Source organism: Alligator sinensis, unplaced genomic scaffold (genome assembly GCF_000455745.1).
Source record: "Alligator sinensis unplaced genomic scaffold, ASM45574v1 scaffold780_1, whole genome shotgun sequence".
In the NCBI taxonomy this organism is placed as follows: Eukaryota; Metazoa; Chordata; order Crocodylia; family Alligatoridae; genus Alligator; species Alligator sinensis.
Window position 1 is genome coordinate 1,839,077 of NW_005842144.1, and position 23,301 is coordinate 1,862,377.

Consider the following 23,301-nt stretch of genomic DNA (forward strand, 5'->3'; position numbering starts at 1 on the left):
TTAGCCAAGGCATAGTATACAAATCATTGAGATTGATTGATGGCTGGAGGTTAGTTTGTGAGGGTTTTTTTTTCCTGTCTTGGTTTTATGGTTTGTATAAAGTAGCAGGGACAAAGCTAGTCGGATTGAAGCCGAGTACACATAACTGCAATCATTAGAGCCCTAGAGATGATTAGCTAAGTTGGAGGAGCGTAAGTAATGCCTAGGCAGAGCAAAATTGCTAATTGAGATTAGGTAACAATATAGCCCATTCTGCCAGAAACTGATGATCTAATTGTTTATGCTGAACTTATTCAGCCTTTTATTCATCTGCATTATGGCTAATAAAGATGGTGCCAGATTCAGACCTGAAAACAGACTGTGCATTTACAGTTGATTTCATAGCTGAGGGAAGGATTTGACTCCATGTCTTAGTTTTTGTTTCATGGGGTTAGAAAGATTAGCTTGTCTCCTCTCTTTCATTAACATTCAAGGCTTGGTGATCCTTTCTGCTCTGAGGTAGTGCAAGGGGACCAAGGCATGAATTTGAATTTGTCCCAAAAATTCACTCTTTTGATACGGTTTGTTTAAAAGAATTTTAGAAATAACTTTGAGTAGGAAAGATCTGTGGTCTGGTCATAGGATAAAGAACCAGGAACTTTTTAGTTCTGATATCAGGTCTTGACACTGACCTCTTCTGTGACCTTGGGAAAGTTGCTTCACTTTTTCTGTTCTTCCCTTTCCTCCTCTGCGAAGTGTGGGATATTGTACTTAGTTCACAATTTAAAGATGGAAAGTGAATGGGCACCTAGTTTTTGGAAACAGCCTTGAAACAGAACTTTAGTTTCTAAGGCCCATTGAGCATGGAGACTAAGAGTCAAGGCCTCATTCTTCCCCAAATCCTAGTGCTTCAGGTCTCACATTCAAATTCAGCACGTTTTAAAAGAAAGGTTGGGTGGGGGGTAAATGCTGGTAATGGTAATGGGTTTTAGTAATGTCCCATCTTGCTAATTTGCTCATTCTTATTCTCAATGCCTTCATGCTTGATTCCCCTAAATCAAGTGCAGCATTTTTGTACCAATCACACACCCCCTTATGCTACAAACTTATGGTTTGTCTCAGACCTGGCTCCTAACTGCCCTTGTTGTATCCTGCTTGTTGTTAAATCTCCTTTACATTTCTTGCCCAATCGAAAATGCCTTCTCTCTCTCTCAGGGCCCTGCTGCACCTTCAAATTAAAGCTAGCTAGAAACCAGCTATAGAATTGTTGCATATGTTCAAGCACTAACTTTATAGCTGGTTGACTCTCTTTTTTATAGCCGGATAGTCATTTTTATCATGTGATAATTACTTTGTACATATGGATGGTCTAAATTTATTGCCCAATTAACCAGTTAATTGTGTGATAATTACTTTGCACTTGTGGTCTGTCTTACATGTAGCCTGTCTAAATTTATTGCATGATTAACCAGTTAATTGCATAATATATGTAACATGTAGCAGGGGCCTCGGATATCTTCTGCCTGCATACGGTTTCCCCAAAGACACTCAGCAATGATCTCGAAAAATATCCATACCACTTCATGGAGAGCTGGTCTCTGGTGTATTTAGATATCAAACTGTTTTGTGTCTAGGCTCTGAGCAGGCGCTGTCTCATTTGTGTGCACAGCACTGCCATGCACATGGGACATAAATGATAACATTAGATTTATTTGTTGCATTTCATCCTCAGATTTGAGGAAATGATCAGCTTCTCACAGTGCAGGATTGTCTATTTGTCCTTGCAGTCTTCCCCATTTTTTTAAAAATTTTTTGTATGCCTTGTGCTTCAAATATTTCTTTTACGGTAGGAAAACTCTGGTGCCCAGATTCTCCAGTCTGCCAACGGACCTTTGGATGAACAGACCCTAAACCAGCTGGCAAATCCCTCTGGAGAATTTTTGCTATCATAGAGTTGGAAAAGGCAGCACAGTGGTCTCCAGTGTTTGCTTCTCTCCTCTGGCCCCAATCATAAAGAGAAGGAAGGGCAAAGTGACAGACAGGTTTGGTCTTGTGGGAAGGACTGAACCGAGAAATCAGACTGAACTGAGCTGGTCTATGCTTGAGGCTGTATCTAGGTAAGCGGCTCCGTCTCTTACAGACTTACACCATCAGCAGAACTTCTCCTGTTCTGAGTTACACCTGGGCCTGTTGGCCTTAAATCAAGCTGCAAGGGGCAATTCCATATAGGCTCTTATACCAGGCTCATTGCTTGCAGCTGTGCCTTAAATGAGGTGGCTGCACATCTGTCACATGCTGTTTGTTTTCTCATCCTCTCCCTCATGTCCCCCTGCTGCCACCTTTCTTTGCTGAACAGGAACACAGCTTGGATATCCTGGGAATCAGGTCCGTGGCTGCCATGGGTAAAAGAAGCAAAGGGTGAACATTTTAGGAGCTGCAAGGATATCTTTTTTGCAATGAAATGGGGATTATGTGACTAGGAATAAGGTAGCATTGTAGTGAAGAATGAGTTGGGCATAACCTACAGGGAAACTAGATAACTTTCCCGTCCACGTATCTGTGAGTCTGCAGGCTCTTGTCCGAAGGTAGGTGAAAGCATTGAGAAGTGCTAAGAAAGAAAGATAATCTGCATCCAGATTATTGTAATAAAGTGCCTCTGTTTAGAGAGGAGAATAGAAGAAGCTGTGTGTGCAGGAAAGGAGTGGGGGGCAGGAGGGGGCTTTTAAAGGAGGGTTGTTTGAAACCTGCAGTACCAGTTCTGTCTGGTGCCCTCAGATGTGTACGTGCCCACTGTGCCAGCCCTCCTGTCTGCGTGTCAGCCCTGTGCTTTTTGTACAGGGCTCTTTGGCTGCTGCATACGTCTCCTGCTCTCCCAAGGACATGGAATAGTTAAAATGCCAGCTCCTCTGCAGTGTGACCGACCAACAGTAACACCCTCGGGCTCTGGGGCTGGCGTGCGCTCATGAGCATGTCTGCACATCCCGCCCTCCTGCTGCTTGGGAGACGCCGGGGTACTGTAATACATGGCAGCCTGCTCTTGCAGAGATACAGACTGCAAACAGACTCAGCATCCTGACCTGCTTGTTGTGCAGGCACCCAGTCATCGGCTTGTTTAGAAAGCTCTTGTTTTTCAGGTTTGTTTTTTTTTTTTCTTTTTTACGTTAGGGCTATGCAAATAACAGATTTGCCCGTGTGCTTGCCAAACTGAAAAGTCAGAACAAAGCCCAAAGCTCTTCAGATTGTACTGGGATCGCTCGTCCCATTGTCAGAACCAAAACACGGCAAAAGAAAAAAAAAATCTTTGTGTCCTCTTGCACAACGTGCTCTGGTTGCCTTGGAACAAAATGTGTTTGTTTTTGTGAGAAAAACGAAGGACGAGAAGAGCTAGATTCACAAAAGAGAAACAGTGAGAAGGCTTTGGCAGTATCTCCCTTTATGCCCAGGACTCTCGGTGCTCACCCAGCGTGTCGTGGACCTGGGTTTGTTTCCCTCCTCCATCTAAGGGGATGTAAACTCTCATCTCCTGCCAGGCTCCTCTGCCCACCAGCCTTCAGGGTATTCTGGGGTGAGGCACTCTTGGTCTCCCTTGTTCGTGCTCCTCCACTAGACTTAAATAATTTTGTCCTGAGGGCTCAGTTCAAGCGTAGTCTATGCTTACCTGGCAAGGGAAACACTGTGATGACAGGGGCTGTCTTCCTAGCTGTACCCAGGAGGACTGCTCTCCTGGCACGGGGATAGTACCTGCCAAGGTAATGTATAATAAACCTCTCACTTAGCTCCTGGAGTGGGAAGGTCTTGGCTTTATGCCCACTTTTTGGAAATGGGAGACTCCTCCCTGGCTTGCCCCTGGGGGCTTATGGCTGAGGGCAAGCAAAACTCGGGGGCATCTGAACTCCAAGCCTCTAGGTTTGGACCTGCTAGTAGGATGCCCACCAAAGGATTTGGAAACATCTGAAGGCCAGATGGGGGTGGAGGACGTTTGCTGGTAGTAAGGCCACTTATGGTTCTGGACTGACTCTTGCTTTGGCTAATTTTGCTTGGAATATGAAAAATTTAATTAAAAAAAAAATGTAACAGTCGGTGGATGGACTACACCCAGGTGTCTCACCTCCTACATTACCCTTAGCACCTGGCAGCAGAGTCATTCTTACCCCCTTACTTATGAACATTTAAGTCTTCCTTGCAAAATGGACCATGTCCAAGAGCAGGAGTTGAGGGACATTCGCCTCAGAGAGCTCTGCAGCCTGACTCTTTGCAAGTACTCCTAAGGACAATGAGACCTGCATTCAAATCCCTGCTCTGAATCAGGCACAGAGCAGGTCTCCTCCTTCTCAGGAACGTATGCTAGCCACCACACCAACAGGGTATCTGAGGTGGGAGTCTCATTTCTCCCCTCGGTGTCCCTTCTATTGGATGTGTTAGCTTTACGTAGAGTATATAGATAGATATAATATGGACCACAAACAGTAAATAGAAATTAATATTAACTCAACCTAGATATCAGATGCTTTTGTAAGTCACAAAAAGAGACGAGTGAGAGGATATTAATGAAGAGAAGAGATTAAAATGGTCAAGAATGGCCAGTTGCAATTGGTCTCATGCTGAATGGGTGAACCAGGGAAACGGGGAGTCTGCAAATGCTGACAGGGAAGGTATTCTACCACCCAGATCCTTGGAGCGGGAAGACCTGACCTCAGTCAAAATACAACAGGGGCCAGGAAGCTTAGGCAACCCAGCTGCCTTGGCAGGACATAAAATGAGAGATGGTCACTCAGGTATCTTGGGCATAAATTGTTGTTGGCACTTTAATAATCTTACAGCCCTTGCTTTGGCAGGCTGATAAATTTTTCCAGAATCAGGAAGACATTTGAAAAATGTATTTTCTAGCCCAGGTTTTAATTTTGAGGCCTGTCAACCTTGGCAGTGTCCTTTTAAAAACGAAGGTCACTGTGACTTCCTGAGCCAATAGAACGTGTGCATCTTCCCTAGGATTTAAATCTTTGAGACTTAATGTAACTCGTGGTACTGTACAAAATACTATAAAGTACCTTCAGTGATGCCCAGTGCTGCCAGTTTTGCTGTCAGTCTCATGATATTTTGTTCTTTCTTAAAGCCCCAAGTCCTGGAACTGTGTGATTACATCAGAATCTTTATTCCATTTAAAAAAGAAAGTTTCTAGTCCTTGTCATGGAGTGAAGCTTGAAAATCAGACCCTATAGGGTTAAAAAGCAGAGGGTAAATCTTACAAAATATATTATTTATTATTTTTCAATATCTTATTTTTAAATAAGAAACAGTCTATATTTAACAAGGAAGTGATTGGCTGGCCTTTCATCTATGAAGAGATCATAGAATTGGAAACTAACTTCGCCTTAAAGAGATTTGCACTGTTTTAATATTCAGAAGCTGATATTAAATTTCTGCAGATGAATCCTAACAAACGCTATTTAGTAATGGTGCTCGCTTTTCCCCATACATTATGAATCTGCAACACTGTCCTGCCTTGCTTGTATGAATTTCAGTTTAGTGCTGCAGTTGCATATTGCAGTGTAAGTGCTGGTGACCTGCTTGGTTATCTATGGCTTGTGACCAGCTTATATCATGTACAATATCCATTACTTCTCTTGAATTTTTATTCCAAGAATTATGGTAATTACAGCCCCTAGCTTATCTGCATGCAGCTGAATTTTTCTTTTACTGGGTTGGGTATTTCAAATATCTCAGTTTTTCTGCATTAATTATTTGCTCTGCCTCCCAAGTTAGCATCCCTGACAAAATTAGAAATTTTCCTTTCAGTACCACCCAAATCACTTACAGTAATAGGACTTATAATAATGGTAGGTCCTGGTGCCAGTATTGATCCTATGCAACACCTTCTCCTCTCTTGAGAAAGATCCTTTTATGGCTACCCTTTGTCTCTCACCTCGAAGCTTTTATTGCAGCATGTCAATTTTCTTCCCATCCTAGACATTAACCTTTAGTAAGAAACAAGGTCAAAGGTTTTTAGAAATCCAAATATCTAATCTTCTCTGTTCTTTTCTTGTCAAACAAGGCAGTAATATCCTCAAAGAAATCCAGCAAGTGAAGCATGATCTTTTTCTCTCTCTCTTTCTGTCAACCTGAAATAAAGTTGAAAAATAAGTAAGTAACCCTTCCTGGGTATCTGTATTAGGCAGTATAGTAGGCTGGGGCATATAGCAGAAGCTGCAGAGGTGGTAAGTCAATATTGCATGCCTGCCTAGGAGGACTGAGGAGCTGTTAGGGATAACTGGCTGATTAAAAGAAAGTTAAAAGCTCCTGTGTTGGAGTGGGGTAGGGACAGCTAGGAGAGAGAGAAGGACAGAGGCTGCAGCACTGAGCCAGACATAGGCAACACATAGAGGGACATGGGGGGGGAGGGGGGTCACTTGCCCCCTTGAGAGCACTGGTGCCCCCCCCCCCCCCGAGTGAGCGCTTCAGCTGGTTGGGGGGCACGGAGAGCGGTAGTGCCCCCCCTGAAATTGGCTTGGTGACCAGCCTCAGGGGACCCCCGCCCCCAGTCACCAGCTGGCTGCCCCCCCCCATTGTGCCCCCCCAGACTCGGGAAGCACCAGTCACCCATGGAGCTGGAGCACTCTCTCCAGGTCTGGGAAAGGATCACAGGGTGTGAGTTAACCCCTTGCTATTGATGTCTTTGTCTGATGGTTTATGTTTTATGTTTTGTCCTGCGGGGCAGGTTCGCCCCAGGGAAGTAGAGAGTGTGTTATATAAACAGACAACCCACTTCATACAGTGGAGAATGCAGGCAGCTTAAAGTAAATTCCAGCATGAAGACAGGAAGGAGCCTGCAAGAGGTTCAGGGGCAGGCTCTTGAAGTGCTGAAGCAGCAGAGGAAGAAGACTGGGTTGCTTGTTTCAGTACAAGCTAAAGAAGCTCAGAGTGGGTGCCTGTAGACGTGTGGAATGTTTTCTCCAACATGCTAATTACAGCATGTCCGAGCAGACTTGATTAATCAAGTCTGCTGGAGCAGGCTAATTAGCACATTCCAGCAGCCTTGGCACCTTGTGTTTTCAGCATCACTACGCTTCAAAATGGTGGTGGGGGCACTTTAAATAAAGCTTTAGTTAAAGCACCACCGCCACTATTTTGAAGTGTGGGACGCTGAATACACAAGACTCTTTAATTAGAGCAGCTCCCGAGAGCCCAAGGTGAGCAATACAGAGCCACCCTGGCTGAGGCAGAAGAAACCCTCCAAGCACTGCAAGAGAGTGTAGAAAAGGGGAAACAGGCATGGACAGCAAAACTGTGTCTGAAAAGGAACTTAAGAAGGCCCAAGTCCAAGTATAATCTCTAGAAGAGGTGGTGGAGAAGTTGAAAGGAGAGCTGCAGAATCCAGACCAGCTAAAGTCATTTACCTCTCTCCTGGAGGCGTAGCTGGACAAGCACTTGGAGGCTACCAGGCCATCACACCAAAACTGTATACAGGAAGTAGAAGTACTGAGACCATTTTTTACTAGAATGCCTCAACCTAAAGGTTGGGAAGCTGGAGGTTAGGCGCAAACAGGAGATTGAAGAGCTGAGAAAAGAGCTGACAAAACTTGTCACCCAGTATTAGGCCTCTCGAGAGGAGAGATATGAGTTGTCAGAGCAGGTAAAGGCTGAGTGCCATTGTTGCAATCAGAGCGGCCTTAAAGAGCCAAATCCTGCAGTTAGAGGCAAGGGGGAAGAGGCTAACAAACAGCAACAAAAAGAGATGCAGAGCCCTACTAAGACAAGTGAGACAGAGACTAAGTGAGTAGAAGACCAGGGCCTGAGGAAGGACCTGGAAAAGGAAGGCCCTCCACAAAACTGCACCCATGTGGGAAGGTTGCAGGAAGTCCAAGGGATGGTGGCAAGGGTTGCCCACATGGGGATCTGGCTACAGGTGTAACATGCCAGGAGGTAACCAAAGATGACAAGGCTGTCATAAAAGCCCTGCTTCCATCGCAGCCTCAACGAGAAGGGTGGCTGGGAGAGGAGGCGGCAATGACAGTATCCACCACAGCCAAGAAAGGAGAAGAGGCCAAGACACCCAGAATGGGAGTTGTGGGGTTGGGGCAGGGGAAGGACACCCCAAGGAAAATATCAAAGGTACCAGGTCCATCTGCATGAGTACAGAAAGAGTCCATGCCCAAGTCAAAGACTATGGACTCGGGCTGAGAGAGTAGCAGGGCCCACCAGAAAGCGGACAGCCCAGCCCCAGGGAGACTGGATAAACCACTTGGAAAGGTATGGAGTGATAAATTGAATAGTGGGGTTCCTGGGTGGGGTTATCCATGAACTAATAATAATGTACCTCCAATCCAGGGAGGTATCCCCCTAAGGAGGCGGGGAAGGATAGCATTCCCAGGAGGTAGCCCGAAAAATGGTTTGAGGGAGCGTACTCTAGAGAAAGAGGAAAAGAGGGTGCAGACCCTGCTTGGCATGCACAGGAGTTGGGAAGACTGCAGGATGCAGAAGAGGTATGACAGGTCATTAAGAGACAGGTAGACCCAGCATGAACCACCAATCAAGACTGCAGGCAGTGTACCCGCCAAAACCAATAGTGAACGTGAGCCATGAGGTGTGGGCAGAGGAGTATGTGGGAATGGGGAAGAAGGAAGCAGATGGCAGGAATTAACTGCCCCAGGCTTGACTGGGACAGGAGCCTGGGCCAGACAAAATGATAGTGGCAGCATTGGCAACAGTGGTCCAGAAAGGTAATAGCAACAGCAGGGCAGGAAAAAGGGACGTGGAGACTGTGACAGCCTCAAGTCTAGCGTGTTTGTAAATAATCTGTGCTTCAGAGTACGCCGAAGCAAGTGTTCCAAATGGCAGGAACTGTAAGGTACACCAACATCTGGAGAAACAAGAAGGGGAAGACCTACATAGCATGGGAACAGTTAGCTTTGAACATCCCATTGCAGCCACTCAAGCAATAGCCTTTGATGGACAGTTATTATGTGGGTCAAGATGGACAAAGAGACAGTGCTTTATAGAGACTGCCAAACGGAGTTGTGCATGGGGCTACAGCTGCCCTGGGACATAAGGAACGTCGGGAGAGGTTATGGACCCAGTGGGAAACCCACCACAGTCCTTCAAGAGAGGAGATGCTCAAGAACTGGGGCCTGTATATGGAGAAAGTTGAGGGACTGTATTTGTTGTAAAGGGTATAAAGGGAAGGCTGATCCTGAGCTAGATAAGAGGAGCTCATGAGAATCGGTAACCATAACATCACAGGAATTGAAGGCTGATAAGCCAAGTCAGTGTTGTTGATGAGAGAAAAAAAGTACTGTGAACTATTAACCTCCCCAATCCTGGGACATATAAAGAAATGGGAGAGTGTCCCCCTCTGGGGGTAGGCGGGGATGTGTAGCAGGGTGGGACAGGCTGCACGTATTGCAAGATTGGCACGTCTGCCTAGGAGGACTGTGCAGCTGATGAGGATAATTGGCTGATTAAGAGGAAGTTAAAAGCTCCCGTGGTTGGTGGGAGGGGGGAAACAGGAGAGAGAGAGGGACAGAGAAGGCTGCAGCACTGAGCCAGAGCACTCTCTGGGTCCAGGAAAGGAACGCAGGGTGTGAGTTAACCCCTTATTTTTTATGTCTTTGTTTGTCTGATGATTTATGATTTATGTTGTGTCCTGCGTAGCAAGTTCGCCCTAGGGAAATAGAGACTGTATTATGCAAACCGACAACTCATTACAGGCAGTATTTTCAAACCTCTCTTTATAACAATTTCTTTCTTCCTCTCCGTGTCTTTGCCATTTGGTCTCTAATTCAGGGAAATTGTCAGCATCTTGTCTTGCAAAACCATTTTAATAAGCTTTCTCCAGTTTCACTGGCTCCTGTGGGCAAAAACAGAAGATGTTAAAGCCATCAACTTTTGATTTATGTCAGTTTTTTAAAGTTCATTGTGAAAGCTTTATTGGTAGATTTCTGCAAACTTGAATAGTTTCTTCTTCGAAGTGCATAACTGAAAACTATAGGCAAATAACTTAAAATCTAGTGAGCTCCATCAGACAGTTAATAGAAAAAAGGATTTCTGCCCAATTGCCAGCTTTAGCATGAGTCCATTTCAGCAGATTATAAATATTAGCAGGCTTTTCTCAACGGCAGATCAGGATGATGGTATTCCAAGTAGCTTAATGTTAGGCATTTTTTATGGAACTTGTCTTCGTAAATGTGTTATTCTTTGTCTTTGTCTGAATATTATTAAAAATCTTTATTTAGTCCAGAGAAGTAATGGCTCTTTGTTTTGTCTGATACCTGAAGCAAGTTTATATCTAGGCACCAAGTGGCAGTTTGAATACACATGTATTCAGCATCACCCCCCACCATGCACTATAAGTAGTCCCTAGCAGCATATGGCCCAAACTGCAGCATGGAACTAAAGGGTTAGATCCTACTGTGACCTATCTATTAGGCATCTGTTTGCTAGTTCCCCCTGCTCGAATACCTGAAAAACTGCTAATGCAAAAGCTTAGGTCTTCCTCCTTGTACCTTTTTGTGATGCACTCTTAATGGTAATATTGTAAAGGTGTGTTAAAAAAATTAGATGCATGCACAGATTTTTCCTGGACTGGGACAGAATGGGATGAGAATCCCCAGTTTCTCGAGCTGTAGGTTGCTGATTCCTGGTCTACAACAGTATAAAACTGGACATTAAATATCACTGGAATCACAGTGCCTTTTAATCCTCTGCCACAGCTCCACTGCCATGTCTATCTAGATATTTTAAAACTGTTCATAGCTGTAGTACTAGATGTTTTAATATTCCACTACCACAATGTCCCAAGCCATCCAGCTTCCTAAAACAAAGGTGTTAAAAAAAATCACTCTGTTAAATGCAAGCAAATGAAGTTGAAATCAACAAATGCATGATGTCATACGAAACCTTTTACTGACGATAATTTAGATTCTAAATTTAGAATTACCTGATTGGTTTTGCCTTTCACTTTACTGCACATGTGCTCTGTTGCGCGGTCAGGAGACAAACATCTTGCATATAAACATCTTGCATTTGATGATGCATTTGATAAGTTAATAATTGACTGTCTTGTCTTTGGCTGTATCCTCCCCTAGACTGAAGATGACTTATTCATATGTATATAAGAGCTGAAATCAGTTATAAAACCACAAGCCCAATTTTTCAGAGAAACAAATATCTACAGCTTCAAATCTCATAAACTGGAGTTGTGGATACTCCTCGCTTCAGAAATGAATAAAAGGACCCAAAGCTGCTGAAATCCTGAGAAGTATTCATCTTTCCAGGCATGACAAGGGTTCCCTGCAGCTTGTTCGGTCCTAAACAAAAATAAACAAACCAAAAAAACCAATGGGGCCCTACAAGACATGGTCAGCATGAATCCCTATTATGTATAGCCCTGTGTAGGAATGTGGCAGCAGACCTCCTCCCATTCGTCATCCAGCAATACCTAAAAATCCTGTCTATGGTAGAAGAGGAGTTCAATCCCCTCTGGTCCTTCATAATTTTGATGAGTAAAGGCATTTTATGACTACAGGCGAGGTTCCTGGACTCAGGAATGGGCCCTTTGTCATTCGAACTATTCTCCAAATGCTTATTTATGTAAAATATTTATAAATTTCACAGGTCCTGTCTATACATACTAGTGAAGTGATCCATTTGGGGGGTGGGGGTGGTCTGATGCCTCTGGGGAAGTTTTTCATCTTCTTAATGGAACCTTGAGCAGGGATTATTAGCAATCTCTGAACCATTAGCAATGATCTGAGTATTCATGCAGGATGAGATGGTCCCTGGGGACTCAAGAAGCAAACATGGTGCCTGCCTTTAAAAAGGAAATAAAGGACAACCAAGGGATTAAAGGCGACTCAGCCCAACTTCAGTACCCAGAAACAGTCAGTTCCTAAGCACCCAGTAGATAATAAGGTGATAAAAATGCAGCCAACATGGATTTGACAAAAATAAATCGTCAAACCAATTAAATTTTCTTTGTTGACAGGATTACTAATGTATTGAATAAGGCGGAGGCAATAAATGTGCTGTATCTTGACTTTAATATGGTCTTCAACACCATCCCACATGACTTTCTCCTAAACTAAAGAAAATCTCTCTAGATGAAACCGCCATAAGGTGGGCACACAATTGGTGGAAATCCATACTCAGAGTAGTTAACAACTGTATGTTGGCAGAATAAGAGGACTGTTCAAATGGGGTTGAACAGGAATCTGTCCTGGGGTCAGTCCTGTTCAATGTTGTCTTTAATGACATGGATGATGGTTTAATGAGTTCACTTATGAAACTTGCAACTGACCCCAAGCTAAAAGAGTTTTCAGGAGCTTTCAATGATAGGATTAGATCAAAATAATCTTGATAACTTGGAACAATGGTCCCAAATCAACAAGATGGATTAGAGTAAGCTTAAGTGCCAAAGACTGCACTGAGGAAAGGAAAATAGAACGTACAAATAGAGAATAACTGTTTAGGCAGCAGAGCAAGGCTTTGGGGTCATAATGCATCATAAATTAAATATTCATCAATAATGTGACTCTTGCAAAAGAGCAAATCTGGTTGTGGGATGTGTTAATAGGTGCACAAGACATGGGTGGTAATTATTTGCTCTTGTTGGCATGGGTGGGGTCTCAACTGGAGTAAACTGTCCAGTTTTGGGCACCGCATTTAGATGAACTGGAGATAGCCCAAAGGAAAGCATCAAGAATGTTTTATAAGAGATTTAGAAAATATGACTTCTGAAGAAATGTTGAAGGAATTGGATTTGTTCAGTCTGGAAAAGGGAACGCTGAGGGAGGACATGAAAATGATCTTCTAATATGCAAAAGATTATTACAGAGATGATGGTAAGCAGTTGCTCTCCATGTTCTTTGGGACCAGGAAATGAAGAAATTGCTATAATAATTATTTTAAATTAAAAAAATTATTTAGATTAACTTATAGGGAACTTTCTAACTATAGTGTTGCCAACTCTCATGATTTTGGCATTCTGAAATTCTACGCTTTGGGAATGTGAAAAACTTAACTCTTTCTTTTATAGATATGTGTTTATATAAATATATATAAAAGAGAGAGCTAAGTTTTTCACATTCCCAAAGCATAGACTTTTAAGAACAACGCCAAAAATCATGAGTTGGCAATACTCTAATAATAAGGATTGGTAGTGAAACAGGCCATCTACAGATACTGTGAAGTCTTCTTCAGTTGAGGCTGTTTAAGATAAAATCTACCAAGAAGTGTCCACATATATGTACCCTATCCTGCCTCAGTGCAGCAAGATGAGCTGAAATACTTCTTGCAGCCCATTCCAGCCTTGTGTTTTCACAGCTAACCGTTGAGATCCATGTGCATCTCACCAATGACTGAAGGAGAATGAGCATTGACTGAGCATGACCATTTTCATCTCCTCCTGTTGGACATTTCTAAATGTAACTCTCAACAGGCATCTCTGTGGAAAACTTCGCCTCCCTGGTCGTTTGCAGCCAGCATACTGCAAACAACTTTCTGCACCTAAAGGACAGGATGGTTCTTAATATCATCAGATGCCTTAAAAGTAGTGATGGACATATCTCTTATGGCAGGAGAGCAGTGAATTAAAATAATATGCAGTACTTCAGCATCAGTTCTTTCATTTTGCAATTCTCAGATCACTACACAAATGATAACTAAGCATCAGAACAGATAAAATATTGTTGTCTCTTTTTATAGATGAATAAAGTGGTACAAAGAAATTTTCCACAAAGAATTTAAGGGTATGTATAGCATGGAACCCACTCATTCTCCTTTGCTGTTGTGCACTTTGATTATTGGGTATCAGACCTTCTTGTAGAGATATCATGGAAGGGTTGTACGATTAAAAGATAACATAAGTAACAGCTGAAATAAACCATTGTATGTCAGTGCTGAGTTGTTTGTAGATGAGAAGATAAGAATAAAGGCTTGCACCATTTAAGTTCTTTGGTTAGGGAGGTTTCCCAGTTGGCCTCTTGGCTATTTGAAAACACTATAAAAAAACACACCAGGCAAATATTATTGCAGCTTCTTCTGACACTTGTAGAATTACCCTACTTAGGCATGCTTTGTTAACTTCTGTGTTCCTACAAAATAGGGCTAGATGCCTTTATAGGCAGGTCACATGGAAGAATCATTGAATTTGCGAAGCTTGTGATGATAAGGAGGATGTCTTCAATACTACGGCAAAACATGATCTTCTCTGTTGTGCTAGAAGCTCTTGGGTAAATCTCTCTCTTCTTCCTTTTCCTTATTTGTAAAATCCCAATAATAATATTAACTTTTCATAAGGCATTGTTTCCCTGTTTGTTTTTTGCCGAGTCTTTTTTTAGTGACTTGGATGGAAGGGGCTGAATGAATGCGAAGTATAATAATTATTATCATTATTCTATTAACGTTCTCTATTGATAAACTAACATTTACATTTCTTATTGTACAGTGTGATATTTTGCTTCCCTTTCTGCATCTCCCCCAACTCCACTCCCCATGTCCTCCATTTAGCAGAGACAGATTTGCATAACTAATTTGTTGGCACTATACCCAACCACATAGACTTCCAGTTGTTAGGAGATACACTCCTACTTTGTATTGCTTCCCTGTGTGTAAAGAACTGACACATCTAAAAAATGCAGATAAAATGTGTGGGGCCAGAGTTGCCTTGGTCTGTGTGGTGATCAAGAAGATTATGTTCTAAAAATATTAACTTGCCGCCAAGTTGCTGAACACAAAGGGATAACTTCCCCTTTTTTTGGCAGAAAATCAATGTATAGCGTCAAGACTGTATATTGACAACTTGATTATAAAGGACACTGAATATGCTTAACCCTGGAATAACACCAGAATGGAATTGAACAAGACATTTATACAGCATCAACAAGTCCAGCATGCACTAAATCTTACTTACTTTTCTCAATTATAGCTGGTATTATTATATTTCTTTTTTCTTGCTCATAATTTCTGCTTCATCTTTTGTTTTCTTTGCTCTCACTCTCTTGGGGCAAGGCTGCGACCAGTGTGGAAGTGGGGTCTCTGCTACACATTCAAATGAAAGCAGGGTGGAAACCAGCTCGAGAGTTAATATATTTTCAGTTGGCGGGACAGATTTGGCCAATGGGCTCTATTTTGTCCACCCTTGTTTTAGCCCCAACCCTGACTGCTAGAAAATTCAGCATGAAGTGGAAGCATGAACCCACGTGTATCTGTAGCACATCCCAACTCCCTTCCTTCCCCTATCCCTCTCCCCGAGTCCGGACCTAGCAGCTGCCAGCTGTATCCACAGCTATCTAAATGCAGCCAGCAGCTTCTGGGTTGGGGCTCCTGACTCGGGGGTGGTTACTACAAGTGTAGGTGGGCTCAGGCTTCTGTGCTGTTGGCAGCCTGCAGGTGCAGCATGACTCCCCTACACACACATGCCTGGTGCCCCAACCCAGAAGCTGCTGGCTATGTTTGGGCAGCTGTGGATGCAGCTAGCAGCTGCCGGGTCCAGACTCTGGGGAGGGGGGAGAAGGGAATGGACAGACAGGGCATGCTAAAGCTGCGGGCAGGTGGACTCCATCCATGGAGGGGATGGGTTTCCATGCTGGTTGCAGCCCTGGGACGGAGGGACAGGGAGAGGGGGCGAGAAAGAGGTGTGGCCCTTGACAGGTCACCAAGATTAATTAAATGGCCTGCCATCCCAAATAATTGTCCATCCCTGGGCTAGAGGTAGACCCACGGCAGTCTCCTTTTCTGCTCTGCAGTTTCTGCCCCATCTCTGTCCCTTCCCCCCCCCCCCAACCCCTTAGCCTCACATGCAGCTAACTTCCACATTGTACTTGGGGAAGGGAACAGAGCCTGAGCAGGGTCTTGCAGTCAGGAGGAGCAGGAAGGCTTCAGAGGGAAGAAGTTGGGGGATGGAGGGCAAGGGGGCTGCCTGCCCCGCCACCCCCCACCACCATTATTTTTCCTTCTGTAGCAGGGGGAGGGGAACGAATTTGAGACAGCACTCCAATAATTGGATTCTACACCCAGAAATTATAACAAATTATAAATTTTTTGTATATAGAATCTAATTATTGGGGACCACCTTTATATTCAGAGTCATCTTGTAGTCCTGTAAATACATTCATTATGTACTGAGGTGATTGTTTTTATTAAATAGGAAGTTTGTGGTTTCTATATTACCATATAGTCAAAGATTTCGGAGAACTTTTATTAACAGTTCAGTTCACCACTGTCAAATGGGAAAGGGTTATTTATTCCTTTTATACAGAGGAGGATATTGAAGTGTAGCGGTCAAGTGACTTGCTCAAGGATGTACAGCAAGTCTTTGGCACAACTGAGAACAAAGCTCAGGTCTTTTGAACCTAGTTACATCATCAGCCACCAGAAAAGAGTTAATTTTAGGTTCACCACAGTAAACTACCACTCCTAAAATACAGCTGCTTCCAGGATGAATCTTTTCAACTGTTTAAAATTACCTAACAATACTACGAACCACTTACAGCACAGATAATGAAGAATACCTCATCCAAAAAAATTATAAAATGAGAGAGCAGGTTTAAATTAGGCCTTGGTTCCTTGCAAATTATTTATGTATTAGTTTATATTGAACTAACACGTGAAGGCCCTGAGCGTGGACAGAATCTGCATTGTACTAAGTGCTATGAAAACATGTATAAAACCTAGTCCCTGCACCAGAGGAATTGTAAGAGCATATACAAAACAAGAGGGGGATACAGCAAATGGATAGCAGGAGCACAATTTTGGATGTAATAAGCCATGGCCACAGTACAACAATTGCTTACCTCCATTCAAGTGTTCAATAGTTAAAATTTTGGCTCAAACACCTTGATTCTTAAAGAGTGCCAGAAAATCTTTAATAGCCACAAGGGAACAGCACTTCAGTTTCACATCACATCTGTAGAATATTGTTAGGGAGCTGTTTGCGGCTTTTTGAGATAATTTAACCATGTTTTGGGTCTAGAAATAATCCTGCTTTTGGTGATGGGATGCATGCAGTTATTAGTGCTTATTTTCATATACTTGTTTGTTGTTGTAATTTGTGTAGAAAGGCCATAAGTTAAATCTCTAATTCACAACAAGTTTTAATGTAAATCGTATCCCATTACAGTACATCATAGTGATATAATACAATATGTTAGTTTGCCCTAAGTGGATGTATTTGTCTCTATTTTCTGGCTCAGATAATAGTTACCATCTGGGTGCATGGGTTTTTTTTTCCCTTTTTTTCCTTTTTAATCATTTGTGGAGCTTGTTGTTTTAAAGCTGAAATGAGTAAAATTTGAAGCTGATTTAGGAAATTGCCTGGAGAATATCAAGAGAACATCAGACACTTTCAGTGTTTTACATTTTTAACCTATTACTGAGAGCCTTTCAGTAGCCATAAAGCACGTTCCTCCCTTCCTGTTCCAATACCTTACCTTGGCTATCCTGTAAAATTTGGCTGACCATTGAAGGGCAGGTTTGAGCCCCCAGTAGCAAATCCTCTTTGCACTTAGCAAATATCAGATAGCACTGCAAAGGATTTTAGCATTTCCTGCCCATTCATACTAGGATATAAGTGAACTGTATACACTTGCAGATATCTACAACCTGAGATTATTTCAAGCTGATAGTGCTACAGTCCAGGATGCAGTCAGTTGCATCCTGGACGAAACTGCTATAGCTATAAACATACTATCCATTTATTTTTATGTACATTCACCAGTTGTTTAAACCAAAGCATTATGTAGCATTCTAGCTGTCCATGGTGCCAATGGCCATAAACTGTAGAACTTAACACTGTCAGGGAGGAAGGCATAACTTGAAATAAGAGTAAGCTTTTGACTTGTACTTCTCTTTTGCTTTTTTTAAAATGCAGTTATTGTTGTCCTTACTTGTGCTGGGCAGATACTCATGAACAGGTGGATTTGGTCTGGCATGTAAAGGTCAAATAAATAAAGCATATGTACTGAACTCCTCCAGTAAAGGCTGAATAGCCTAGGGACCAAAACTGAAAACGTCCACATTTCTTTGAGTCCCGCTCTAGGTAGAATCAAGTTCTTTGTCCCTGTAGAGGTCACAGGGACTTAGAAATGTTACAGGGCTTCATCTTAATCTGGTCCAAGCCCATTAAGGCCATTAAAGACTAGGGCCACAAGACCTAGAATTTGATCTGATCTCTAGTATTTAAAGATAGGAGTAGCCACAGTCATGCCAGTTGAAGTAAAGTATTTGCATCCTGCTTGAAGAGCCCCCCACTATTCTCTGTTCGCTCCAAGTTGGCCATGCCTTCCAGGTAGGATCTACAATCCCTGACTGGATGAAGAGCGCAGAAGAGTGTTGTGGTTTACAGCTTATGCATAGCTTCTAAAGAGACGGTGCATGAACTTTCATGTGCTGTCTTTAAAACTTGTCATCCTTTCAGGAATATTTGGGTGACGTCTGTGGCTGATTGCTGGCTGCACATGGCTACCACGAATCTTGCTTGGCATGGAGCATGAATGAGTCATTTTAGCATCTGTTGCCACTGGCCTCTACACGGTCATTGGGCTCACCTTCTCTGCCCTCGCTGCAGTTCCAAGCCATCTCTCATACCTCAGAATTATGCAGATTTTGAATCACGTGGGTTTTCCCAGTTCTTAGCATGCAACATAAATGATGCCCGTCTTGGCAATCTGCTGCCTCACTCACGCAATGTGTGTATTCTGTGGGTAACTCTGAGCCTCCAATCTCCTTTCGAGACCTTTTATTTTCTTTGATTGCCTTTGAGCTGTCCAAGCGAAGCCCATATTTGGTCTGCTGGTCCTCCCCCTGCAAACCTTCACAATATTAGTATTAGAAATTAATACTAATTTCTATCACAGTAGTATGTTGAGGTCTCAACAAAACTGCTCCCTGTCCCACCACTCTCACATGCATTAACAGATGTAATGGAAAGATGGTCTCTACCCAATAAACTTGTAAGCTGTATAATGAGAGACAGCAAACAAGTAGGGGAATACAAGAGAATAGTTACAGTACCATGAGGAGGACCAGTTTTGGTCAGAATGGCTGTTTTGTCACATTGTAGAATAAACAGCAAAAATAGTTGCGCGCTGGAAACATTACACACACACACACACACACACCCCTTCTATTGCTTTCAAAAGATAAGTTCACCTCTTGGAAAGTTTTTAAACCACAGACTACAGAATTCCAGACACGGAGTTGAGACAGAAGTCTTCCAGCATTCACCACACACGTCCAAAAATGTCCTCTCTTTGTTATGGTCCAATTCTTTTATTGCTAGCCTTTTTTCTGACATTGCTTTTCAAGTGCAGTAAAAGCTATAATTTATATAGGTCAGATATTTGGCCATGCTATAGATCCCTATTCTTTCCCCTTGTCCCACCCTCTCCTTCCATCAATATACACTTAGCACCCTGAAAAGATAGAATTTAAAATGAAAGGATTGGGTGCTGTGTAGCTACTTCCCGGGTGTTTGTTTGCTTTGCAAACTAGTGTTATGTACAGCCTATTTCGTAGTTTAGCATCCATCACCTTTATCAAATGTAACTACATAAAATATATGTTGAATGTAGTAATTTTGCTTATTCAGAAATTTGGAGGGTGTGACAAGGAAACTTCATATATCTGCATAGTAAAAGACTTTGTTAAGTGAAACCAGCTAGACTTCAGTAGAAGAATGCAGTAGTTTAACAAAGGCAGGGTGACTGGGGCAGCGGCCCCAAGTGTCAATTTGGGCGGAAGAGGGCAAACTATTTGGAGCTGCCACACAATCCCACAAATGCCCAACTGACTTGTCACACCTCTGAAAGAATAGCCAAGAACTTTGGAGGAAATTAAAAAGGGCCCTAACAATTGGCATTCACACAGGCATAAAGGATCTTCCTCAGATAAATAATACCTGCATTAACCAGCATTGAACATGAAGGCTGTGATAATGGAGATTGTTTTCTTTTGCTTTTGAGATACAGTTAGACAAATAAAAATAAGACTTTTGAATGAAGAACAAAACTCTATCTTGCCAGGCCTATGGAGCCTCAAGCTTCAGTGGGCATGTCTACAAGAGACTGTCACCATATCGACAAGCTACAGCAATGTAGCTCATCAACTACGACAATGGTTTGTGCCCACCAATGCTACATACAGCACAGTAGCAACAAGCTATGGTGCAGTAGGGTCAGAAATTACCTGTGCAATGCCGGGACTGTGGAGTACTCACGGTTACTGCACAGTTGGGCGCACATGTAGACGCACCCAGTCAGAGCTCACCTGGCCAGTCTCAATCTCCCCGCTATCCTTTGTTCTCCTGTGGCTTAACAAAAACTCATCAACCTGAGGAGCCTCCCCTTGGAAAAGAATGATGGTGATGGTCCTGCTTCTGCTACCACTATCCACCCTTTAGATAACAGTCCAGCAGTTAAAGCACTCACCTAGGACATGGGAGACCTGTGTTCGAGGCCCTCCTGATCATAGAGGGACTCAAACTCATATCTCCTATTTCCCAGGACACTGCCCTAACCAGCTGGCTATGTAATAGTCTAGGAAAGAGGCAATGTACACTCTTGCTGTTGCATTTGGTAAGCCATAACCATCAGAGGCCCCAGGGCCAGAAGGAGAGGAAGTGAGAGGGAGCCCAACTCTGGCTCTGCAGTTAAAGCATTCTGCTGGGAAGTGGGGAGTCCTGGGTTCTGGTTTCATTTCTAATGATTGTTTCTGCCTTTTGGCCCAACAGCTATGGGATGTAAAATGCATAAACAAGTCAGAGAAAAGAAACCAAAACATTCCAGCTGAGAGCCCTAGGTTTCAGGCTGCCTGGTGAATTAGGCCTCTTTAAGGGTTTAAGCGGCATTTAAATCCTGCCCCACTACCATTCTGGATTGCAGGTGAGTGTAGATGATAGGAGACAGGTTCCTGGCTGCTCATACTAAGGCATTTCTGTATTGTGATCCCTGGGTGTCTTGGCAGTCAAATGATGACACTAAAGACCCCATCCAAAACAGGATTAAGGCACCTAACTCCTACTTCACTACCTAAACTCATTGTTTTCAGTGGGAATTTTCAGCATCTAAATGCCTTGTTAGGTGACTAAGTCCAACATTTAAGTACCATTGTCATTCACAAAAGCCTCCCCTTACCTTTTTAGATTTGGCTTTCAATGAATTAAGGCACCTCGTGTTTTATAGCCACTAAATTTGAGGTATTCTGGATCAATTTTTGCAATTTAGACAGCTAAATTTCACCTAAGTCCCATTTTGGCACCAAGTTTAATGGTCTGGATCTGGCCTCAAGTAATTACAAGGCAACAAAACTTTGATCACAGGTTCTTTAATCCAACAGACAAACTTATAATAAGGTCCAATGACTTGAAGCGGAAGCAAGAAAAATTACCAAATGGGAGGCATGTGTCTTTAGAAGTAAAAGTAATTAACCACTGGAAGAACTTCTGATGAGTTGTAGTGGGTTTTCTATCACTGAGAGTTTTTAAAATCAAGACTGTATGTTTCTTTTTCCCTTTAAAAGAAAGTGTTCTAATTAAACTAGAATTAATACAGAGGCATCCTATGGCCTGTATTACACGGGAGAGCAGGCTAGATAGATAGATAGGTTCCTTCAGGCCTTATAATATATAAATAGCCTAAGAGCCTAAGTGTAGTAATGGAAGAGCAAAACAGTGGTACTGTAAGTGGAATATCAGTATAACTTAGACACAAAAGGCAAAAGGGCAGAGTAGTAACGAGAAAAGTAACTAGCAAGAGAGTCAACCAAGGTATGGGATAAAGTCAGAAGGATTGTTCAAACATGTATGTCCACTTCCCTGTTGAGTTGTGGTTATTTTAGTTTTGTCCTTCCCCCTCTCCATGTATCAGTTTAAATTTTTATCCGCCTATTAAGATATAATTTCACCAGTAGTGTCATCATCACTGCTGACTTTGGTCCAGTGTGTATCCTGAGGGAATAGGGAGAATTTAGAGGGAGATCAAGTTTTGCAGCAAAGAAAGGAAGAAGTTGGAAATCCTCAATAGGTGAAGTCAAAATGTTGTTTTTATTCTGTTGCTATGTATCATTCTGTCCAGATACTGAACTGTTTTCCATCTCCTTCTGTCACTCAGACAAGGCCAATCAGTGTGAGCAGTTCTCTCAGCAACTACATCTGTTACTGCCAAGGTTATGCCTAGAGAGAAAGATCTGATATACCTTGTGGGGCCTCTTTTACACTAGCTGTCCCTAGCATGGACTGGATTTGAAACTGTAGCTAAACAGCTGCTGCAAGCAGGGTTGGCTTGAGGCAGAATCTCTCAGAGTAAGACAGTGAATTGATTAGGTGATGGAAAAAAAAAAGATCCTTACTCAAGTGTGGAATTCACAAAGTGGGATCCTATAGCAGGTTTTTCTTCTCCTACTTCATATAAATAATTAGCTCTTACCTATGTACCTTCACGGGCAAAGACGACTGCATCCAGCGGTGGGGAGGGGAGATGAGAGAAAAGGAGTGGGAAAGAAAAAGGGAAGGAGAAAGAAAAAGAAAGGGACAGGGAAGAGAATGAAGTGGGGTGGAGGCTAGGTCACGTGAGTACATAGGTGACTTATAGGTCCGATCTTTGCTTTGAACTATCTGTTGCAGCAGGGGCAGGAGAGCGAGGAAGACTAGATACGGGAGGTTTTTGTTTTCCTGGCTGTGCATTTCTTCATTGTTTCTGCCATGCATTGCTGTTCAAAGGCCAATGCTCTGTTCTGGATTTGGGACCTTCAGGATGGATGGTTGCAAGCGATTTGCTCCCACAACTCTGGGTCGATGCTGAAACTCTTCAGGGACACCCTTAGGGTATCCTTGTACCACTTCTTTGGTACTCCATTTGACAGTTCACCACAGAAGGCTTTGTTTGGCCGGTGAGTGTCAGGCATTCTTGAGAGGTGGCCGGCCCATCTTAGCTGTGCCAGTTTCAGCAGAATGTGAATACTGGGGAGAGTTGATCTTCCCAGCCCCTCAGGGGCTGGGATCTTGTCCTGCCACTTGATTTTTAGTATCTTTTGCAGGTAGCACAGGTGGAAGTGGTTTAGTTTCTTGCAGTGACGCTGGTAAATGGTCCAGGTTTCACAGGTATAAAAGAGGGTGGGAAGGACGATGGCTTTGCAAACCTTCAGTTTTGTTGACATTCTGATCCCTCTGCAGTCCCAGACCGATTTACGGAGTCTGCCGAAAGCTGTGCTAGCGTTGTTTAATCTCATATTGACTTCGTCATCAATGTGGACAGCACGGGAGAGCATGCTGTCTAGATAGGCAAACTTGCCGACAATCAACAGCCTTTAACTAAGATGTGTGCTTCCTGGGGT

The 23,301-nt window shown here is 43.0% G+C and overlaps 1 protein-coding gene across 6 annotated transcripts in view; it reads left to right on the top strand.

Annotated features, from left to right (window-relative positions):
• Positions 1–23,301, top strand: part of KLHL29 (kelch like family member 29) — a 568,419-nt gene that overhangs the window by 301,791 nt on the left and 243,327 nt on the right. The window contains exon 1 of one of the 6 annotated variants that reach the window (XM_025206193.1): positions 14,179–14,204. The exons of the other annotated variants lie outside the window; for them this stretch is intronic. The gene's annotated coding sequence lies outside the window, so the exon portion shown is untranslated. Of the gene's footprint in view, positions 1–14,178; positions 14,205–23,301 lie in introns of those variants that run through there. 6 annotated transcript variants of the gene reach the window in all.